General features: G+C 35.8%; 1 protein-coding gene across 3 annotated transcripts in view; it reads left to right on the top strand.

The window, feature by feature from the left end:
* The window catches only part of INPP4B (inositol polyphosphate-4-phosphatase type II B), a 574953-nt gene that overhangs the window by 244859 nt on the left and 306267 nt on the right, over positions 1-23827 (top strand). For all 3 annotated transcript variants that reach the window (XM_081077545.1, XM_081077543.1, XM_081077544.1), the window contains exon 3: positions 19185-19250. The gene's annotated coding sequence lies outside the window, so the exon portion shown is untranslated. The remainder of the gene's footprint in view (positions 1-19184; positions 19251-23827) is intronic.

Here is a 23827-nt window from a genome sequence, read left to right as displayed (position 1 = left end):
AAGTACATTACTGGGTGTAATTAAAGTGGGACGAAACTGCAGAAGAAAGGGTGAGTGAACATGATCGGATCAACATAAATTGCCCAATTTGAAGAACAAAGGAAAAAATTATTTTAAGTAAACACAGTCTCAGTTACATGGTAAGTAATGTCAAAAGATATAGTACATAAAAATAGAGTTTGAGAAACATAGGAGGAATGGATGGGGCAATAAAATGTCTAAATAAATAATGGCCAAAAACTTACCAATTTTAAAAAAAATAACACAAGTAGCCTACAACGTCTAGAAACTCAAAAGACCACAAGTGGGTTGGACACAAAAGAAATCACTCTCAGTCATATCATAGTAAAGTGCTGAAAAAACAAAGATAAAGCAAAAATATTGAGAGCATCCAGAAGAAAAGGAGCACATTACATATAGGAAAACCATGATACAAATTATGGACAATTTTTTGTCAGACATAATGGCAGCTAGAAAACAATAAAACACTACCTTAAAGGTTTAAAAAAGGAAACAAAACTCAAATCCAATGAATATATGCCACAAAACTGAGGTTGAAATAACATTTTCAATTTGAGAGAATTCTTTGCAGAATTGTATTACAAGTTAAAGTAGGTTCTGCCAGCTAAAGGGAAGTGATACCAGACAAGGACTTGTATCGACAGGAAAGAATGAAGAGCACTAGAATTTATAAATATAAATATATTGTAAATATGAAAGCCTATATTTAGTATGAGGTAGCAATATTTATACCAGAGAAAATAAACTTTAAAATAAAGGCTATAACAAAAGACAAAGAGGGACCCAGTAATCCCACTTCCGGGTATGTATCAAAGAAACCCGGAACACTACTTCAAGGGGACATGTGCGTCCATATGTTCATTGAAGCACTGTTTTCAATAGCCGAGATATGGAGGCAGCCTGGGTGTCAATGAATGAATGAATAAAGAAGAAGTGGTACATATACACCGTGGACTATTAATTACTCAGTCATACAAAATAATGAAATCCTGCCATCTAGAACAACATGGATGGACCTAGAGGGTATTGTTCTTGCTAAGTCAGACAAAGAAAAATACCATATGATTTCATTTATATGTTGAATCTAAAGAACAAATTAAATGAACAAACAAAACAGAAACAAGCTTATAGATACAGAGAACACTTTGATGGTTGCCAGATGTTGGAATGGGTGAAAAAGACGAGGGGATTAAGAAGTATAAATTGGTAGTTACAAATAGTCATGGAGATGTAAAGTACAGCATAAGGAATATAGTCAATAATATTGTAATAACTGTGTATGGGGTCAGATGAGTAGTGGATTTATTGGGGTGATCACTTTGTAAATTATACAAATGTCTAGTCATTATGTTACACACCTGAAACTAATATAATATTGTATGACAAGTGTAATTGAAAAAAAATTATATATATACATGTATATATATATATGTATATATATATATATACATATATATATATATATATATAATTGTCTTTATTCATGGAAGATATATGTATGTAGGAAATCTTGCCAAATCTAAAATGCAACTACTAGAAATAAGTGAATATAGAACAGTCATAGGACACAAGGCCAATTTTACACATATCTATTTCTATATACATGCAGAAACAATTAGAAAATTCATTTTAGATATATTATTTATAAAAATATCCCCCAAATATAAAATACTCCTGGAGGTTTAATAAAATACATGCAAGACTTCTACAATAAAAATTATAAAATTTTGTTTTGAGAATTTAAAGATCGTTAATCCATATTTATGGCTTCAGTAATTTAATTTTATTAAGATGTCAGTTCTCCCAAATTTGATCTATACATTTAATGCAATCCAAATCAAAACCCCAGGAGTCTTTATTTAAGAATGGTCATAGAAATTGACAAGCTAATACTAAAATTATATGGAAATGCACAGAAGTTACTGTAATGCTATTCTAATTCAGACAGTGTGGTAGTGGCATAAGTAAAGACAAATAGGTCAATGGATGAAAATAGTGTCCAGAAATAGACCTACATTTAGTGGTCAATTGGTTTTTGATGTAGGCACCAAGGGCAATTATTGAGGAAATTATTTGCCATAAATGTTGCTTGGATTGGATAAATCTGTGTAACAAAATGAATACCAGCTCTTCCTCTCATTAGATGAACTATATTCCAAATTTCAAGTGCTAAAATATACACCTGCTAAAAGCAAACAGAGTAGACTGTTCTCTTGAACTTGTGCAGGAAATGATTTCTAATATAGAGTAAAAAAAAAAAAATCCAAACCATAAAAAGAAAAAAATGATAATTGGCATTTATAAATATGTAAAACTTCCCTTTGAAAGACACCATTAGGAAAATGAAATGGCAAACCACAGAAAATATTCCTAACAAAATGTATCCCAGCAAAAATATATTTGACGAAAGATTGTATCCACAATATAAACACTATTATCACACAATAAGAGAAAGATAAACTTCGCAATTAAGAATGGGAAAAAGATTGGATTAGTCTCAAATGAACATGTAACAAATGGTAAACACATGGAAAGTGCTTAAAATTATAAGTCATCAAGAAAAGAAATTAAAGCCACAATTGTCACTACATCTGGACTAAATATCTAATACTAATGAGATTAACACCACCACCAAATGTTGGTAAGAACGTGGAGCAACTGGAATTCTCATACTTGGCTGTCGAGAGTATGAAACAGTATTTTTTCTGTGTGGTCATATAGAGAACCAGGATCCTTCCTCTGGTGGCTTTGCCCTCCTTGGTGTCTTCCTCATTCAGCTAGTGGGGAGAGAAGGAGAGGACATGGACGACAGTGAAGGAAGATATTATAGTCTAAGTCTGGAATAAGTGCACAAGGCATTTATCTGCGTGCTATCAACCAGATCTCAGTCATATGGCTGCACCTACCATATTGCCCTGAAAATAAGACCTAGCCCAGACAATCAGCTCTAATACATCTTTTGAAGCAAAAATTAATATAAGACCCAGTCTTAATTTACTATAAGACTGGGTCTAATATAATATAATATGATATGATATAATATACTGGGTATAATATAATATATAATATTAATACCAGGTAATATAACATAATACTTATATTAATTTTTGCTCCAAAAGACACATTAGAGCTGATTGACTAGGTCTTATTTTGGGGGAAACACGGTAATTGCACAGAAGAATTGGGATTTCTGTGTAGTCTAGGTATGTGCATAAGAGCAATGATGTCTAGGTATGTGCATAAGAGCAATTATACAATTGGTGAATGTGTAGCCTTATTCACACTGCTATTGAGTTGTGGATGGATATGGGAGGCAATTTGTATGAGGAGAACCTGAGATTGAGAGTTTAATGTTTAGTTCTAGTAGTAAAAGCTTGTTACTTTGGACAAGAAATTTATAATTGAGTGAAGAGCATGGGTTTAGAATTAGACTGATTTATTCAAATCCCAATTTCTTAACCTAGCTGAGCTCCTAATTAAACCATTTCATGTAGTGGACATTATAAAATAAGCAGCTGTTGATACATTTACTAGTTCTCAGAGACTCAGTTTTTACTTTTGTAAAATAGAAATCATGATACCCGCTCTTGTACACTCTACCATTGTCCTGAAGATCAAATGAGATAGTGTCTCTGAAGTATGTTATGAAATATAAATTATTTTTCTTAGCTGGCAAAGGAGTATTGATCTCTATGATGTTTACATAAAACATAAAACAGCGTCCTTTCTGAATGAGTGTCACTATTTACTGTGGTGCTTTTTGTTTTTTGTTTTTTGTTTTTTGTTTTTTTTCTGTTTTTTTTTTTTGTAGCTCAGAGATAGACTATCAGTCTAAAACTTAAATACAGAAGTTTTTTTTTCCCTTTTTTTTTTAATGAGAAAATTTCCACTCCAGTGAGGTGTTTGTAAAAACAATTAAGTGAAGATTGAGACTGAGCCTCCATTCTGATTGCTTTGTTCTCTTCTCTCAGCTTTTTGGCCTAAGATCAAAGTCTCCTCTATCAAAGTAACTTTATATCTCCCTTAGTGTCAAGTTAAAAAATGTATCTGTGCATGCCTTCCCTGAAAGCTATTTCCATTCCCCAGAAAGAAGCGACTAATCTCCTAAAATCCCACACAGAACAAGGATTCTCTGATGAGTAGTCAGTGCTCTAATGCCCCAAACGACAAATTAAGGTTCTGATAATGTCAGTCCCCTTGATTGCAGAGATATTTTAAAAATAGAAGTCATTATTAATCAAAAATTAAATACAAGATTCCTAACTGCAATTGTTTTCATAATATCTGAACACAGAGACTCTTCTTTTTTTCCTGAGTAATTCCTTGATTTACAGATGTTTTCTTTCAGAAACTTAGGCATCAGCTGTTGTTTAAACAGCTTTTTTTCTCCTAAATATTCTGGAACTTAATTGATGATATACTCATACCCTTCTAAGTCTAGTGTTTGATTGCCATTGGATGACTTCAGGTCTGGTTATTGGAAGTTGTGGCTGTCAACCCTAAATATAGGCTATATTGAGGTTTCCTTTAATGACAGTTTATGGATTAGTTTTCAAAAAATTTGACGGATTCTGGTCAGATACATGTATATTTCCAGAACGTATTTCTAATTGGTGTTAATAAAATGTTGATGACCTTGTTTCCTTAAATCATACTCCTTTGCCTAATGCATTGAAATTTGTTGAACGAATCTTTATTAAATGTGTAATTATATTGATTTTTAAGCTGCTTATTTTTATGTTAATGCTATTCCTCCACGTCTGTTTTCAAACTAGCCAAGTTCTCTACTTTAATCTGACTGTATATGGCAGCCTTCGTACTTCATTCACATGATGATTTTAGGTGCTGTTTCCTGGATCTCCTTAAGTTTTAAATACTCATATGAAGTTACTGTGATAAGAACTACACATGATGTTCCAGGGCAGGAAACATTTTCTGATATTTTTATCGTAACCCTCTCATGATGCACCACGTTTTTTGTGTGCTGTTTTTTTTTTAGTTCTTATTAACTGTTCCATCACTAAGATCCATGCTCCGAAGCAGCAGACTAAAGTTTTTTAGACCCCATCCCTACTCTTCCTAATTAGTTTAGAGGCCTGGATTCTTTGGGTAGGTCACCTTTTTAGTACCACATTTTCCTTTAAAGCCCAACTAGCAATAATTTTGAATCTTTCCTCTCTACAATGGCAAGAAATCTAGGTCTCTCCCCAAGAATTTCTGAGAATCTCTGCTGAGTGTTCTTGAATTCCACAGATCTATTTTGGGTGCTGCTCACCAGCTGTCTTCCCACTGCCTGTAATTGTACAGCTGCACCAATCCTGTCTTAGCTCCTGGCTTTCCAGTTTGATTCAAAGTATACACACAGCCTCTACATTATTAGTCCATAAAGCACAAGATTTCAAGTTTACAAACTTGATTAAGGCCTCGGGAAACCGTGATGCAAAAGTGAAAACCTAAAAGTATCAGATATCACTGTTTCTTCAGTCTATTAGTAATATCCACTCAGAGAGAGTTCCCTTTGGCCTTTGCTCTATGAACCTAAAGAATGCCAGGGGAAGGAGGTATTCTGGCAGTGCGGTAAAGAAAAAAAAAACACACACAAAAAACTGACTCACAAAGCTGTTCCTATTCTGATTCTATCGTGCTCAGCAGTGTCTGGACATAATGACACTCAACAAACGGAAACTGTTTTTGCGGCCTGAGCACCATGATTATATACTTTTGAATTATCAAGATAACTCTGTGGTCAGACCCTTGACATTGATCTGTGGAATGGAGGCAGAAGCATGGCATCGGTTCAGGCATTATTATTGGTTTCTATCATTATGGCCATTATTAGTTTTGTATTCCTGGAGACTATTACATTCCTGCAAATAAGAGTTGTTCTTTCACAGGACCCTTATTTCTGGAGACAATGTATAAAAGAAGTCGAAAATTAAATTTCCATCGTAATCTCTGCTCATACTAAAGATAATCATTTATGTCATTAAATAAAATATTGCATTATTCATTTGTTGAGTATATTATCCATGTGTCAGTCATCTTTCCAAGTGCTGGAAATAAAACGACGATCAAAAGATTCACATAGTCTCTTGCTTTATGAAGCTATATAGTTTACAATCTAATGGGAATTGTACACTATTCATTAATGAATAGCACAGATTAAGATATAATGTGTCACAAAGGAGAAGTAATAGATGCTATGAAAGTAAATAATGCGGAATTGGACCAACTCAAGGAGGTCAGGAAAGGCTTTGATCTCAGTACAGAGCACATTCACACGATTTGCTCCTCTGGCTTATGTCTGCCTTAATACAAGCTAGTATAATACCTACATAGAGTGTATATATGCCTAAAAGTATTATTCACATTGTCTCTCTCTGAACTCCCTCTCTTACAACTCTCTCAGAACAGTTCACCCCAAAGACAAATTCTACCTTTTACTTTTGAAGCCATTAAATGATCAGAAATATTGAGTGTGGAAGTTCTGAGGAAGGGGAGGGACCTGGTCAATAAATTGTCCTTCTTTCCCCTCCATGCTTTGGAAGGAATTGATTGGCAGGCACAGAAACGGACAAATGGAGCTCTAAATAACAGCTGTATTACTGCTAAAAGCTTGATTGGATGATATGATATCCTGGATGCCAGACTGAATTTCCACTTTTCACTATGGCATTAAATTTAGCCACCCCCTCAGCTAGATCTGGACAAATGCAGGGTACCTGCAAGAGGCAGAGCCCACTATTACAGGCTTACCAGAAGGTCGGAAGCAGAAAAGAAGGCACAGTTTCTTCTCATGTAAAATGGAGTGAGAAGCTCAAGTGAGTGAGGAGGGAGGAGAAAGATTCTATTAGAAACCAGAGTCCTGAGGGATGGAAGCCCCCACCCCACCCCTGTTTTCTGTACCCTTAACACATTTAGCTTTAGCAATGAGTCCCACAGTTCCCCATAGTTAGTCTGGCCCCTAGACATTGTTGGGTCCCAGGAAGTCCTGCTCCTTACTTACAACGCTAAGTAGGACGCTGCTCCTTTGTGTGCCTGGTGGGAAGCTTCATTTTTACTTCTAAAGCTGCATTCTCCAATACAGTATCCATTAGCTACATATGACTATTTAAGTTCAAATGAACTATTATTAAATTAATAAAACTCAGTTCCTTAGTAACGCTAGGTACCTTTCAAGTGCTCATAGCCACATGTGTCTAATGGATACCCCAGGACAGAACAGAGGAGAATGAATTTGCATCATCATAAAACCAGCTATTAGACACTACTCTAGAGGGTATTGAAATGGGTTAGGATGAACCTTGCAGTACCCTGAACCAAAAATCCACTCAGGTTTTGGTTTTTCATCCCCAATTGCACCTAGCCACACGTCCAATATGTTTCATCAGCAGTTAAGCAATTATAACATGTAACAATTATAAGATGCTCCAACAAAAATACATCAATAAATTATTTTTATAATTTAGTGTTAGTGGTTATACAACCACTAACAAAAGAGAAATTATATATAAAGATAAACCAAAGAAATTAAACTTCCAAATTTCCCTTCCCTGGATTTCTGACTCTGTTCGATCTCAGCCAGGGGGTGGTCCACTCAGAAGCTTGGGTAGAGTTGGGTTCCTTCGTGGTTGTAATAATGTCTGTCTAATGAGGATTGTATGCTCTGCCTGACAAGTTTTTTTCTGCTCTCCTCTTTCACATTTTTCAGGCTTTAAGTACCTTTCATCTCTTTAGGGACAGTGGAAATATTTTCTTCTTCCTCATATTTTCTAAAGGAGAATGGTCTGCTTCTAGTGATCATTCCCGCCTGCTGTTTCCTCACACTTTGGAAGAAGGCTCAGGAGAAGATTAAATCGTTTAAATGCTTCTTAAATTGGCCTCTTTTGTTCTCTACTTCATGTAGCTCAGGTACGGTTTACTTCCACCTGAGTATCTTTCTTTTTTTATTTTAGTTCAGGCATTTGACTTTCTAACATACTCTTCCAACTTTTTTTTTTTTTTTTTTAGAGGGGCTCCTATAGTGAGAAATATAAAATCATCCATTTCTAGATATGCCAAAAGCATCTAACAGTCCTAGGAATTTCACTTATCTTCACCTCCCTGAATGGGATAATATTATCTCAGAGATATTTTGTCATCTGATTCAACAACTCTACTCCAGGCCTGGAGCTGTATCACTATCCTCCTTGGATTTTCTTTAGTACATCTCCTCTGTATTCCTTCTTTTGGAGTCATAGTTCACATATGTCTTGACATGTTCCTTCAGGGCAGTGCTGTGCTGCCAAACTGGCTCTGTAGAAAACAAACAAAACAAAACAAAACAAAGTTCTGAGTTGTCGTGTTTGCCCATTTTCGGAGTATAAATACTACCACCATGGCTCATTTCATTCTACTAATGGGATGTCACTGGGTGCAGATTTTGGGGAGAGGCGAGTCTTCTGGACTGGATCAGCTGCTGCAGCACAGCAGTGCTCGGAGCACTTCCTGTCATCTGCCATTATCGAGCCACACTGAGACGGACCTACCATAATAACATTCTGATTTTTTGACACCGATCTTTGTGTCTTGATTGCTCAAATATAACCCTCGTTTCAGAAATCTCTTTCTAGAGCCTTCTAGATCTTCAAGTTGTGGTGTCTCTCTTGCACACATTATGAACTCTGCAAAACCATCTGTTTCAGTAGCTTCCTAGATCCCATCTTCCTGAAAAGCCATTCTGATCTGTTCCTAGTTCTTGACCTTCTTTTAGTTTTGGCTTCAATGTTTTTGGGTCTTAATCAGTCTTTCTAATGTAGAAACATCTAAAACAAGGATGATTATGAGATAATAATTTTAGGCACAGGCCTTGAATATAGTAAATCCTCAAATATGCTAACTCTTATGGTTGGATTTTTGTATAATTATTTTATTCTGGACTTCTTCCATTCTAGGGGACAGTATGTAGTGTCTCCTAAAATCTTTCCTTTCAAAGAAAGCAGCCTGTCAGCCCATCAGATTTAGTCTTTTTTATTTCAGGACCCTAAATCCTAAGTGTTCTCTTTGGAGGACCATAACCATCAGTTCAGCCAGTCTCCAGTTGCCTCCTTTCCTTTGATAAATTGAAAAAAAAAAAACGTGTTTTTATTTGTTTTGACATTCCTTGAAAGATAATCTTACAAGTGTTTTGGGGGAAAACATTTTATTTTTAGATAGCACTTGATCTATAGGCTATTTTGAAGGTTTCCCTGTCATCTTCACTTTGCCTGTCTTTCCATATTTTGAAAGATGATTTTTAGCAGGTGACAGATTATGGCATTTGACTGGTACTATTTATTGCTTGTGCACGAAATTACTCAAAAGAGCAAGATTTCAAAGCTATATTATCTCAAAGTGATAGAGCTGGTTGAACTTTAAATGGGTGAAAATAGGTACTTTTCCCGTACGATAATATCATTGTTTCCCATTATGTAGCTATGACTGGTTTTGATCCACAGTATGCATTTTTCCTGGGCTGATAGTACGGGATTTGGTAAGCAATCGCTAGAATTCTTGTAGGCTGTTGACTTTCTCTATTTTAATTTAAAATGATTTCTCAACTAATATCCACATATTGCTGCCATATGTCTTCTTCTCTAATATTTAACTATTTCTTTTGTTTCCTCACTCTCATGAGGGTACTAAAGGTAATACTGTTGCGACGGTTATGATTATGGCTCACTCGCAGTCATTTCTTTTACTACTTCCTGTGCACTAAACCACACGAAATGGAATGGATGTGCCCTTTTTGAGCTGCTTTAACTACTTGTTCTAAGAAGTGGATACCAGTACTCTCTGAACTTTCCAGTGCTATATCATAGGCCTACGTTTGGGTAATTAAAACCACTGAGCTCATTGTGTTTTTGTCTGAGACGAGGTTTTACCTCAGATTCAGCAGAATTAGTCTTCTGTTTTCCCCAAAGCTAATGAAATCAAATCATCAGGAGCTTTTTAGAAATGTAGAATACCCCGATTACACTGACTGAGACTCTTGAATCTCCAAGGAATTCTGGTATGCAAAATGTTTAAAAACACTAATGTGGAAATCTGTTTACATTTTCAATCACTCAATAACATTTTAATCTCTTAATATATAAAAGGAGATACGATAGTGTCAAGAATCAAAAAGCAGATTCACGTGACAACATACAATAAATAATCATACAACAAGCCACCATAACATAAATAATGTGGGAATTCCAAGGGGGAACAATATTCTTCATGGTGTATATATGAGGAGTCTTTAGGGTTGGTAGAGTTCCAGCGGTAGCAACCTGATGAAAGGTGTCTCCAGACAGAGGAAATTTGCAGAGGCCACAAAGCAAGCCGTTTTGGAAATGGCTGAGACAAGTCCATGTAGAAAACTAGTAAAGAAGATTGGAAAGAGGCAGATCATAAAATATTCTGAATGTCAGCCTGAGGAGTATTTTTTATCTTTTATTATATGTCTATGAAAATCACACCCCGAAAAAAAAAAAAAAAGAAAAAGAAAATCACACCCCTATAAACTCTCCTTTTTAATATGAATTTTGCCCTGAAGGTATTTCTGATACTCGCATCCAGAACCACATTTTTTTTCTGGACCCCGGTTGTCTATCTTCCCCAAAACACTTACAGCTTATAATTACCACATTTTTCTGATTATCTTTTTGTCTTCATCTATTTCTGATGCCAGTTTTACCAAAGCTTTTATTACCAAATCATCTATTTTACCTACTTTATTATTTAGGCATCTAGCATTGGCATAGACAAATGTATGCAACCTGCCTTGGACTAATTGAGCCTCACAAAATCTCTAACTATAGGCGACTGTGATGGAGTTGGCCAACTGTCCATCAGAGATCCTGGTTCCCTTACGAGATATAGAGCTATGGCTATTTGGGCATCCAGGCGGATCATGTGACACTTCCAGACCTGCCCCATAAAGGGCTCTCATATCATCCTCATTCTCTCTCTTCCCTCATCCTCTTGCTGGATGTCCATATTCAGGGTGACTAAGCCACTTGCCACAAGATGGTGGGGTCTCTCCACCTGGTTCCTGAATAACTTCATAAAACAGAACTCCTTCTTTGTCCCCTCAGCCAAAAATTGTGTCAATGGGTTAATAACTTAAATAAGTGACTGCAATTTCATGCTTATCATAAAGCCTAGTATTACCATAACTTATACAAGAACCTAGTATTTTTTGAGCAAGTGAATAATGAGAAAGGACATTCAGTTAATATAGACACAGATATCGTCTTCATTTATGTCCATATAACTATTCTGTATTTTTTTAGGTGAGGGAAACTTATCTGTGATCATGTAGCATGTAGATATGTTGGTTTCCAAGAGCAGAAAAAATGCAGACCTATTGGTGATCGGGAGGATAAGTACTGATAGTGTACTTTTAATTTCAATCCCACTCAATACTTTTCTTGTTCACTGATTAAAGGAAACTCTTTAATATAAATTAAATGACATTGCTCAATCGTTTTATTTTAATTTTACTTCTTCATATAGTGGTTGACTTAGGGATGTAATTCTTTATTAGAAATCAAGTCATCAAATGTTGAATCTATATTATCCCTAAAGAGATAGAGTGCTCTGGATTTTAGAGGTTACGTAGGATTTAGTAGCAGAACTGGGACTTAGAATACGTAGAATCCATGTTCCCAGATTGCCAATTTTCTAAAGTTTTCACTATTCCATGTTGGCTAACCGCTTCAAGGAAAGCACAGAAGTAGAAGAGCTTTCCTTTCCAAAACACTAACGCCTACATTTTGTACTGGATTCCAAATTTCTTTTAAAACTATGGCCCAGTGCAATTTTGTTTTCCTATGATGGGAGTCAAAGACAAGATGAGTTTGTAATCTGAAGAGAAAGAAGAGACAGTGCCTTTGATTTAGCAATTGACATCTCTGCTTTGGAGCAACAGGTGGTAGACTGAAACAGAATCAAAGTAACAATTGTGTGGAGTTGATATAAAGGCCATTTGAATTGGGCTGCTGATTCCAAAGCACTGATATTGGATATCTAAAATGGGAACATAAAGAATACGCAGATGTTGGAGAAGCATTCAGGGAAAAAATATTTCAGAAACATCTATTTTGACTTAGCATTAAAGAAGAGCTTTCTAGCAGGCAAAGCTATCAAGAGATAGACTGTCTGATTTTTCTGCCCGAGATAGTGAACTACTGAGTTCTGTATCACGGACCAAAACAACTTGGTAAGGGTATGAAGTAGATGTGATTGAAATGGCAGGTGCGTAATTGAATTCAATGACATGTTTTCCTCTATGATCTTTGCAGTCCCCTTCTAGCTTGAAATTGTGAGATAAGAGGTCTGATCAAACAATATGGTGAATGTTTAATTTAAAAAAATACAGTAAAAGGCACATTGCCATTAATCCCCATCAAAATTCTCCCCCTCACTTCGAACACACTTATCCCATCGTTCTCACCACTTTCTAAAGCAGTTCTGAAGTCCTCTTTCATGAGTGTCTTTAGTTGCATTGTTGTGGCTGCCTCAATGACCTGAATCCATTCAAAACGTTTACCTTTCATGGTCATCTTGACTTGGGGATGAGCCGGAAGTCGCTTGGTGCCAGACCCAGTGAATAAGATAGATGAGGACACACCATAATGTTTTTATTTGACAGAAATTGCCGTACCGGAAGCAATGTGTGACACAAAGCCTTTTCGTTGTGATTACAAAATACAGTGAATGCTGCTGCTGAGTGTCATCCAATGGAAAGGCAGGGAGGGATCTTCAATATAGGAAGCGGCGCATCAAATCTTAGTAACAGTGTTTGACAAGTTTCAACTTGTTTTGTGCAGTCAGTTGGATGTGAGCTATGGTTGAGAGAAGGTGTGTTTTAAAGTGTGCCGTAAATCATCCTCCATCATGACAACACTCCGTGTCACACATCGCTTCTGGTATGGCCATTTCTATCAAATAAAAACATTACTGTGTGTCGTCATCCACCTTATTCACTGGATCTGGCACTGTGCAACTTCTGGTTCTTCCCCAAAGTCAAAATAATTATGAAAGGTAAATGTTTTGAATTGATTCAGGGCATTGAGGCAGCCGTGACAGCACAAGTAAAAACACTCATGAAAGAGGATTTCCAGAACTGCTTCAGAAAGGGGCAAGAGCGATGGGATAAGTGTGTTTGAAGTGTGTGTGGGGGTATTTTGAAGGGGATTAATGGCAATGTTTCTTGTATGTAATAATTTTTTAAAAATTTAAACATTCACCATATTGTTTGATCACACCTCATACATATATTGGGGTGAGTGTGTGTGTGTGTGTGTATGTGTGTTTGATGGAGAAAGGGGCTGATGAAAGCAAAAATGCATAGGATCCATTAAAGTCTTAATGAACAGAGGCTCAGGCTTGGAGGCTGCCTGCTCAGAAGCTCAAGCTTAACCAAATATGAGCCCTGCTCTAGGACAAACCCCAGTTACTGCCGCTGGCACAGCCTCCACAGCCCACATTGCTGACAAGGGCCTGAAGATATTCTGCCTCGAATGTGTCTGATGTCACCTTTCAGAATGGATTGTCAGATGGATTCTGTGAAGCATGTGTTTCTGAATTGAAGTCTTGTACAACAGAATCTTACTAGCAAATCCTAGGTCACATGGTTACACCCTAGCATTCTCACCATATGTCCCGTTAGGGATAATTTAGACTCTTAACATGTAATGAAGACTGAGAAGTAGATTTCTAGCATCCATCCTGGTGATGTGTAAAATTGTCAGGTAGAATATTTCCCAAACATAGGGGAGACGTTCCAAAGGTTTTGAGCAGCAAAAAATCTACTGCCTATGCATTGATATATTAGCACCTATGCTATCTGGTATGCATAGGTTTTGTTTTTGCTTGATAGTTCACATGTAAGCTGTAGCTACAATTCCTGAATACTTATTATATCATAGGTACTGTTAGCACTATTTGAATTATCTAATTTGATTTTTACTTAAAAATAGCATTTTGAGATAGGTGATATTGTTACTATATTTTTTTATTTTATAATTGAGGAAACTGAGGATCAAGGAGGCTAAGTAACTTGTTCATGGAGATATAAAGTATTAGTGAAGATGGGATTTTATGCTGAGTCTTCCGTGCTTTTGCTACATCTATTATATATGAGATATACAACTTTAAATCCTAATTTATACATTTAACATTTCAGGATAAGCCTTTTCAAATCTGAGCTTTAAACTCTTCTTTTTAACGGTGACACAATATTCCGTCAAATTATATAACAATATCTTCAAACAGTCCTCTATTGTATTTAAGCTCTTTCTGCATGTTTCCTATTTTAAGTCCTATTTTAGTAATTTTTTGTGCATAGAAGTTTTTCTGTGTTTAATATTATTCCCCTAGGATAGCATCTCAGAATTAGCATTACCAGTCAAGGGTATGAAAACATATTTTTTGAGAAGCCAGCACCATACTTTTATTTACTCTGATGATGAAGAAGTAAGCTCATTAATTCAGCTATACATTGAACACATTTATTGCATTTCTCCTACGTACTAGGTTTGGTATCGGTAATGCCATGATGAATGAATGTTTGACAGTCACTTGCCTAAAGGGTACTATGGCTCAGTGAGTGTTAAAATAGGGTATGCCTGAAATGTGCATTTTGTGTGAATTATATATGGTGAGAATGCTTCCTAGGTTTTCTGCGACAGGGTAGGAATACTTTTAGAGCTCTTAGGGGTTATAGGAAAGCGACACTCAAAGTATTATCAAAATGGCATCAAGCATGGACATTTTTTCTTGTTTGTCAATCTGTTAGATGAAATATTGTTGATCATTGTTTTAATGGTTGTTTCCTTGAGTACTAATGAGCTTGAACATTTTTAACTTGTGTTCATTCATGAGTTGTTTCTTCATTGTGAAGTATCCTTTGATATTTTGGTACTTAGTATTTATATAATATAGATTTTAATGTACTGCACATGTTGCAAATAATTTCATATCTCCTTCATTTAAATTTTATTTTTAACTTAGAGAAGTTTTTTTCTCTTTTTGTAGCCCCATCTGCAGGCCTTTTCTTCCTAATCTTTTAGAACTTACAAGCTTCAGAAGTATACTTGACCTCTCCAAAAAAACAGAAATAATCAATTATATTTTTCTTCACTTTTTGTTGTATTTTGTTTATATTTAATTCTGTAGTACATCTGGAAATTATACCTATGACTTATGGGCCATATTTGATTTTACTCCAAAAAGCCAGGCAATTATCTCAACATTATTTATTAAACAATTCCTTTCATTCCAATTAATTTGTGGTACTCATTTTATCATACACTGAATTTAAGTTCCCTTTTTATATATATCCATAAAGGCCTATGCCCATTTGTATCAATTTATATCATAATTAAAAGAGCTATTAATTTTTTTCCCATCACACTTTCTGAGGGCAGGAATTGTGTTATCCCTTTAATAACTAGCATAGTATTTAGCATACGACAGGCATTAAATACTTGTTGAGTGAATGCATAAAGTGGGATGTTTCTGAGATACCTGTATTTCCCACTGATCTGTACATCAGTTTCTAAGTCAGTTCTTCACCATTAAATGTTGTGTCACGACAATACGCATGTATTTTAACATCAGACAGAGAAACCTCTTGCTAATACACATTCAGAATTTTCTTTGTGATTCATGATTCATTCTTCAAATGAATTTTAGAAAGTCTTAACAGGCTTTAAAATTACTTACATTAGAATTTTGTTTCGAATTATGCTGAAAATATAGTTTGGGAAGAAATGATTTTTATATTGTAAATATTTTCTCAATTATGTATGTGTTATAGTTTCTTATTTCTCTATAGCTTTTTATAATTTTCTATACAGAGTTACTCATAAGTAGTTTATTGATTTTGTTATTACATCTGTAGTTGTTCGAGTTGTTATTGAGGCTATTGAGAGTTACATTCATTTATTTTGAAAATTGTACTTCCTGTTTATTTATATTATATAGTAAAGATATTGTTATAAATTTACTTTGCACCCTGAGACTTTTCTTGAATTATTTTATTAATTCTAATAGAATTTTTAATAGGTTTTTAATTGATGTGAAGATCATGTTGAGAATACTCTGTCAGCTATAAATTCACTTTGCCTTTACAGTAAGGAATGGGAATTAGGGAACAAAGTAATATTTTTAAAACCTGCTTTTGGAGATAGGATTGGATTTTCACATCTATTTTAGAGACAGTTGATTGTAATAGATTCTAATAACTATATGTATGTCATCTGTGGTGCAGGCTTTAACTGCTGAATCTTTTAGAGGACAGATGGGTTAGTTTTTAAGAACCCATGAGGACCTCCATACCACACACATAGCATGCTCTCTCCCTGATCTTTTCTAAACACCACCCCACTTAGCTCCTGCCTTTGATGTGATACCTCCAAACCTCTCACTGATGGGAGCTCTTGACCTGAAATCACCTAGGCTGTCGGAGATCAACAGTAAGGAATCTCAAGCCCAGCTTTCTTTCATGGGCAACATGGGAAAGGTAAACAGCCAGCTTTGACTTTAGCAATATCCTCATCAGACCAGGACTCTGGGGTAAAATGAGAGACAGAACATGATGGGGCCCCAGTCAGGGCCCCAAAGGGAATGGGTATAGGAAGCAAAGAAAGAAGGCATCAATCTCTATAGCGTAAGTTATGTTCAGTAGAGCCTCTACCAATTTTTTCATATTCCATATTTTAACCCTAATCAATAATGTTCAATTCAGTTTAATATTTAGAAGTTGTTTGAAATGGAATTTTGTATTTTCTATTTAAAGAAAATAGTTATATCCTAAATAAGGCAAACATTCAAGTTGATCATTTATTGTGTAAGACATGGTAATGATACAACTTAAATAAGATTTTTTGTTTGCATTAACTCTGGAATATTTATTTAAGGTGACTATGCACTTTGGTGGGTTCGGGTCAATATTGGTTCTTTCTATATGTTGGGAGCTGACAAAACAATGGGGACAAAACAAGTGTGAAAGACTCAGGTTTGCATAATAGAGTTGATCCTTCTGCATCATAAACTTTTATTCTTTGGACTTGCACAGTTATCCAGTTTACATTCAACATATTTCATTACCACTGTGTGGAGTGTTCTTCCTCTACATGCTTTAGATGTATTTTTGAAAGTTATTTCAAGGACTTGTTTGAACACAATGGACAGTATGAGACTACACTGATCTCTAAACATCCACACTGAAAGGTAGATTTAATTACCTTTGCAGATATAATGACACTTCAGAATATCAAAGAGATGTGCAGTCTGTTTGGGTGACGAGAACAAAACACTGTCGTCCATTGTATGTACAACAGAGTACAATCCTTAGTTCTCGGTGGATTAAAAAAATCATGAAAGAATGAATTACGATTTTGTTCAAGTGTTAGAATAAAGCTTCTACCTCACACACCTAATGACAATGACTAATTAGACCAAAGTGTTTTTTGCAAAGTCTATCTGAATAAAAGCTTATCATAGCAAACATGACTTTTCTATGTAACTAGTGTATTCTTTTTCTCTTTTGTGTTTAGAAATCAATAAATGGTTTGTATTTTCTTTAGTAGCACCGAGTGATTAGTTTCATGCTTTCTCCTATTATGAAACTGTTTTTTCTAACACTTATCTTAAAAGCAACTCTGGATTTATCAGATTCAAAAAGTAGAAATCTTAAGAAAAATCATGGTACAGTGTTTTATTTTCCCCAAATCAAATAAGACCTTGTGTGATTTAAAGGTGACTCTGGAGTTTTCATCCTCCTAGATAAAAAATCACGTAGAATGGGGAGAGATGTGTGAGAATGTGGATGAGAAAAATCTTATGTTGCATCTGCACTGGAGGAAAGTTTGTTTTGAATAAAGTACAGTATTTAAAAAACCACTTTAATTCAGTAAGTGTTATTGTTCTCTTTTTAACAGATAAAATAAAATCTTGGTAATTGATAGTAAATCTACAGTTTGAAAATTATCATTCTGATTATAAAATAGGAAAAATAACCAGGTGGCATTTTTTGATACATTTTTTGAATGACATACATTAAGATATTTTGATAAACCACATAGCATATTGGTAAAATGCCCAAACCCTAAAACCAGATTTAAATGGATTCAAATTTAAATGCTGACACTCAAACTAGCCAAGGGACTCTGAGTTACCTTACCTTTCTTTGCTGATTTCTGTCTATAAAACATGGATAATAATAGTACTTCCCTCATAGGGTGGTTGTGTTGGGGATCCCTAAGATCACCCTCAGGCTTCGTGATTTTCTAGAAAGGCTACCAAGACTCAGAAAAGCTGTTATACTTACAGTCACAGTTTACTATAGTGAAAGGATATAGATGAAAATCAGCAAAAGGAAATGGCTCACGAGGCAAGTCCAGCTGCCAACATCCAGGTGTCCCAGTGGAGTCACATGGGGATGTGCTTAATTCTCCCAGCAGCAATGTCTGACAACATGTGTGAAGTGTGGTCAGCCAGGGAAGCTCGGCAGAGCTTTGGTCTCTAGTTTTATTGGGGGTCAGTTATGCAGTTTCATTAGGACTCAATCATATAAGAATGCAGCACCAGATGGCTGACCTCAGCTGTTCAGACTTCAGATTCCCCTGCTCCCCGAGCAAAAATAGGTTTTCGCCATAACCGTAGCTGGTCATGTGGAACAGCGCAGACCAAGGCCTCAGGCCTATGAAAACTCTACCTGGCAGACTATTCCAGAGGTTATCTTCTAGGAGCTGGCCAAGGCCAGTCCTGAAGACAGACCTTTCTTTGGAACGTGCAAGGTTTGCCTGACTGAGGCCTGCTGAGCTAACCCTTGCCTGCTCAGTAGTTACGAGGAATAAATGAAGTTAATCCATGTCGCTAAGAAGAGTGCCTGGCTCATGTAAGCAAATTAATAAGGGTCAGCTATAGTTCCTTCTGGTGGAGTTCTGTGAGCTGAATGAAGCAGATGGGCTTGGAATACAAAGAAGAAATAGCTCTGTTCCGTGCATTTTATGATGATGACATAAGTCCTCAAGTTTGAAATAATGGGCATTACAAGCATATTAAACCTATTTGCCAGGGCTGCTTCAGTCAGAGAAGTTCCCAGTGAAACACTAAATGCTAACATTTTGTCCTTTTTTTCTTTACAGAGCTCTGAAATCTGCAAAGCAAAAATCAAAGAGCAGAGCTGTTTGAGAAATACAACAAGAAAACAGGTACGAGAGTGATTCTCAGTAATTAACCCATGATATTCATTTAAATCAATGATTAATTCAAACTTATAGCCCCTGTTGTTAAAAAATGTTTTACAAAATACCAGTTTGTTGTCTGAGAATATGTGTGCATGCTATCATGGCTGACCATATCCCAAAGAGGATTGGTCATTTATGTATCTACATTAAATTTCTATATCTACATTAAATCAATTTTGAGAGTTTCAGTTAGGCCAGGCCTGTCATAAATGTGAAGAATTAACTAAGTAATTAGTATTTTTTATTATTAAATCAACATACATTATTAAAGGCCTATTATGTGGCAAACAGTCAGCTATGAGGTATTTGGTGATTTTACAGGATTGAACAAAGCTGGCATAATCCATCCCTGTCCTCATGGTGATTAGAGTCCAATGGAGATAACATGAAATAAATAAGCAAGTATCAATATATGAATAAAAGCTATGATAAATGCTATGGAGAGAAATAGCAGAGTGCTTTGGGAGAACATTTTGAGAAGCAAGGGAGGAAATCTACTGTGGCCTGACTAAACAGAGGGTATTTCTCTGGAAGATGACAGTTGAACTAAGAGCTGAACTGTGAGGAAGAGAGACCCAGAGAGCAGTGAATAAAGAAAATGACTGATGAAAGGGTAAGGTGTCTATAGCAAAGTCACAGAGGTGTAGAATGATATAAGATAAAGCTGGATTGAAAATAGGATGACAATGAATATGGAAACTGGTCCAGTCCCATGGGGCCACAATGGCCATGGTAAGGTGGTCTTAGGACTAGCTTTGCCTGGCACTGTCTGTCCTTGGCATTTCTGTGCAATGTCTTACGGCCTTCTCTCCTGGTACCCTGGACATATACCGTGTTTCCCTGAAAATAAGACCTAGCCAGACCATCAGCTCTAATGTGTCTTTTGGAGCGAAAATTAACATAAGGCCCAGTCTTATTTTAATATAAGACCGGGTATAATAATAATATAATATAATATAATATAATATAATATAATATAATATAATATAATATAATATAATATAATATAATATAATATAATATAATATAATATTAATATAATATAATATAATGTAATGTAATACTGGGCCTTATAGTAATTTTTGCTCCAAAAGACTCATTAGAGCTGATGGTCCGGCTAGGTCTTATTTTCACGGAAACACTGTAATAGATGCTTTCAAATCTATCACCTAACCCCAACCTCCACATCTGCCTATGACTGTGCAAAGAGGTTCTCACTGTGTTCATTCCTGTGGACTACTACTTCCATGATATGTTCTGCAGCAAATGGTTTGGGGGTCAAGAAAGTTTGAAAATGTCTGAATACTGAAACATTCTCAGGAGCTTTAAATTCACATTAACATGTTACAGGTTTCAGGAATTCTATAGTAAATACATATATGTGTATATGTATGAACTATAAGTTAACTTGGTATTTCCCAGAGCTATTTCCAGGTTAACGGGAAATATTTCAAGTTTTTTTCTTGGAAGTGTGCATTTGAAGAGGTTTCACATATTCCTGAGGCTGGCTTTCCTTTAGGTAACTTCGCTTAGTTTATAGCTCTACACATTGAATTATAATAGATAATTTTTTGGAATCTCTAGATTCTAAATTCAGTTCAATCCAGAAAAAGTAATCTGTTTATGTCAATAGTTTCACTTTTTCAGGCAGAGATTTTTCTTGACCTGAATTATATGGTTAATTGCTTCAAATTCTGATGAAACTTTACATGTGAAAATATGACCTTCAGTACCAATAAGGAGCACTGGAGTAAGAGCTTACTAAGTAATTTTCAATATCAATATTAGTAATGTTTTTTTCTCTTAAATCAAAGGGAAACCACAAAAAATACTGTTTACATCTCAGCTGCTCTGAATCATTACTTTCCACTGAAAATGCTTATTCTCCTTAATTTGTAAAATTCGCATAATTGAAATAAAGTCTTACAGTGAGAAAAATGACTTCGGGTAATACCTACTTTAGCACCTAAAGACTGATTTAATTTTATATAAAATTTGGAGTTTTGTATTTACAGCAGTAAATGTTTCAAGAACCCAAAGTATCAGAGTTAGCCTATGCTTATTTCAGAAGAGAGGTTCTCAGTATCTGTGATGGAAGAAAGGCCATTGACATTTTAAGATCAATTCAATGTCTTTCAATTCAGTTAGTGATTAGTAAGAAAAAGAAAAAATCACGAAAAATTCCCTAGGATATGAAACAAAAAGCCTTGTTTCATCCCCAGAAAGACAAGAGACAGCTGTCCCTTAATTACTACCCTTGCCATTTGCTTTCTACTAGAGCTGTGTCTTAAATTTGGAATCTAATTAGAAATCTTAATTGAAAATGGCTGAAAAAAAACAGGAGAACCAGGAAAATACATCAACATGGAAACATAGAAGTAAGGAGAAAAATAGAAATGGTAATATTCCAGCCAGATTGAATAATCACTTATCTAAAAATGAGTTGGCCTCTGGGGAACATGTTATCCTGCATGAAATTTAACTTGACTGTTTCCTCTTCCAGGAGAAATTTTCTCAACCAAATGACAAGTCTTTTCATCTCTATACATTGTAATTTTCAGGGTTTAGATTTAGATTTTGCTTAGTGTAGAAACAATGGTTTTAAGGTTTTGAGGCCTGGGTTAAGTCCTCCAACCCCCATCACTTGTCCCCTGTCTAACCCAGAGCAAAGTTTCTAACTATTCTCAATCTCAATTTACCCATCTCTAAAATAGAATTTCTAAATCCCATTTTGCGTTGTGGTTTCTTATTTGCGTCTTGACTTACACACTAAGTTCTAGAAAGGAAGGAAGGGAGAGAAGAAAGTAAAAAGGAAGCAAAGCTAATTTTGAGACTATATATCATACTATCTAGCACAGAATATCGCAAATTCTCAACATTCAGAAAGTGCTTATTGATTCTGTACCCTGGAGGCAAAAACTCAAAGACAGATTCATTCATCCTTTTACTCAAGCTCTTTTTTTCTTGTAGACATTTTGGACTCTACTCTGCAGGTTGTAAATCGCACTTAAAGGAATAATAGTGACATGGTATTTCGGAATCACAGTACTTTCCATGCTGTTAGGCATGATCGTTTTGCTCAGTTAACACTTTTTTGACTGAGTGAAGCTGTGAACTAGTAGCGCCAAGAATTTGGATGACCCAGATTGTTCTATTTCCTGGTTTACAAACACCCTATCCAACATCCAAAGCAGGCATGGTTATGCCTCCCAAGAAAGAGCTCATTCAGTGATCACGCACCCACTTCCTGCTACTTCTCCTTGCGCTCTGCTCCCATCGGGTTAGTTAATTTCCTGTTATTAATATTTATGCTTATTCCATATTGTGGCTTTCTGTCTTTGTTTACATTGCCTCTATTTTCAGTATGCCCTGTTTTTCATTCTTCCTTTTTTCCCCTCTCCCTTCTTCTCCCTTCCTTTCATCTATCCCCACATTTTTGATGTACAAATCTCCTCATGCCCAATCCACGAAGACTGTCTTCCACGAAGCAGTCTCATGTATCTCCTGAGATTATCTTACCCCCTTTGACTTTTGCTGCTGTTGTTGTTTTCAGCCACTGTCCCTATTCCCCATCTGTGGAAAGTGACCCTGACCCAGAGCCAGTGAAAGCTCAGCCACATATGTTAATGGCTCTTTCCTTCTATCCTCTATTCCATCCATCCTGTTACCTTTTACTAAAAATCTCACCAAGGGAGTGAACATCTGATGGTTTGCTACTTGCTCCCACACTGGTGTCTGGGTTACTGGTGCAATGAATTTAGGCCATGAGCAGCAGGCTGCTGTTACATCAGTTGCCTGAACCCATCGGCCTTCTGAATGCATCCTGAGTTTTGGCTGCCATGTCCCCTGAAGTCAGGAGCTTGGCTCTGAACCAATAATCTAGGTGCCCTGGTTCTCAGGACACCTGCCTGCATCCCTTTCCCTGTGGCCTTACCTTACTTTGGGTACCCTCCCTGATTTGTGACGTGGGTGCACTCATGATATTGGGAACTATTCCTTCACAGAAGTTCGTTTGACTGCTTCTGTGTCCCCAACGCCAAGCTCAAGGGAGGCCTAATTTATTGATGCCCATTTGGATCAAACTCGAGTTTATCAATTAAATCTTAGTAATTTGGACTCTTTTATAAATAAATATTTATTTCTCAGCTTGTTTTTCCTACTCCTTCATGGAACAGATTTCTTTTTGCTTCCTTTTATGTCTCTGCATTCTTGATTGATTCACATTAGTTATTATCAAAGCATTCCAATGATACCTCTCTTGGGCCTTTTTCCCTGTGTCTAGCCATGTCTAATAATAGCAAATGTTATTAAAAGTAATAATGCGAGTAATATTTATTGACAACTTGCTATAACTTCTAGTATCTTTTCTGTGTTATATTTATTGTTTAAAATTATACAGTAAAATTCATACTTTTGGATGTGCAGTTTTAAAATTTTTGACAATTGTCAAGTCATATATTGACCTTCGCAATCAAGATTCAGTACACATATATCACCCAAAAATCTTCTCTCTTCTATTCCTTTATGTTCAGCCTCTCTTG

Source organism: Rhinolophus hipposideros, assembly GCF_964194185.1.
Source record: "Rhinolophus hipposideros genome assembly, chromosome: 16".
Classification (NCBI taxonomy): Eukaryota; Metazoa; Chordata; class Mammalia; order Chiroptera; family Rhinolophidae; genus Rhinolophus; species Rhinolophus hipposideros.
The sequence above is the reverse complement of the archived record's forward strand: the minus strand, read 5'-3'. Positions and strand labels throughout refer to the sequence as shown.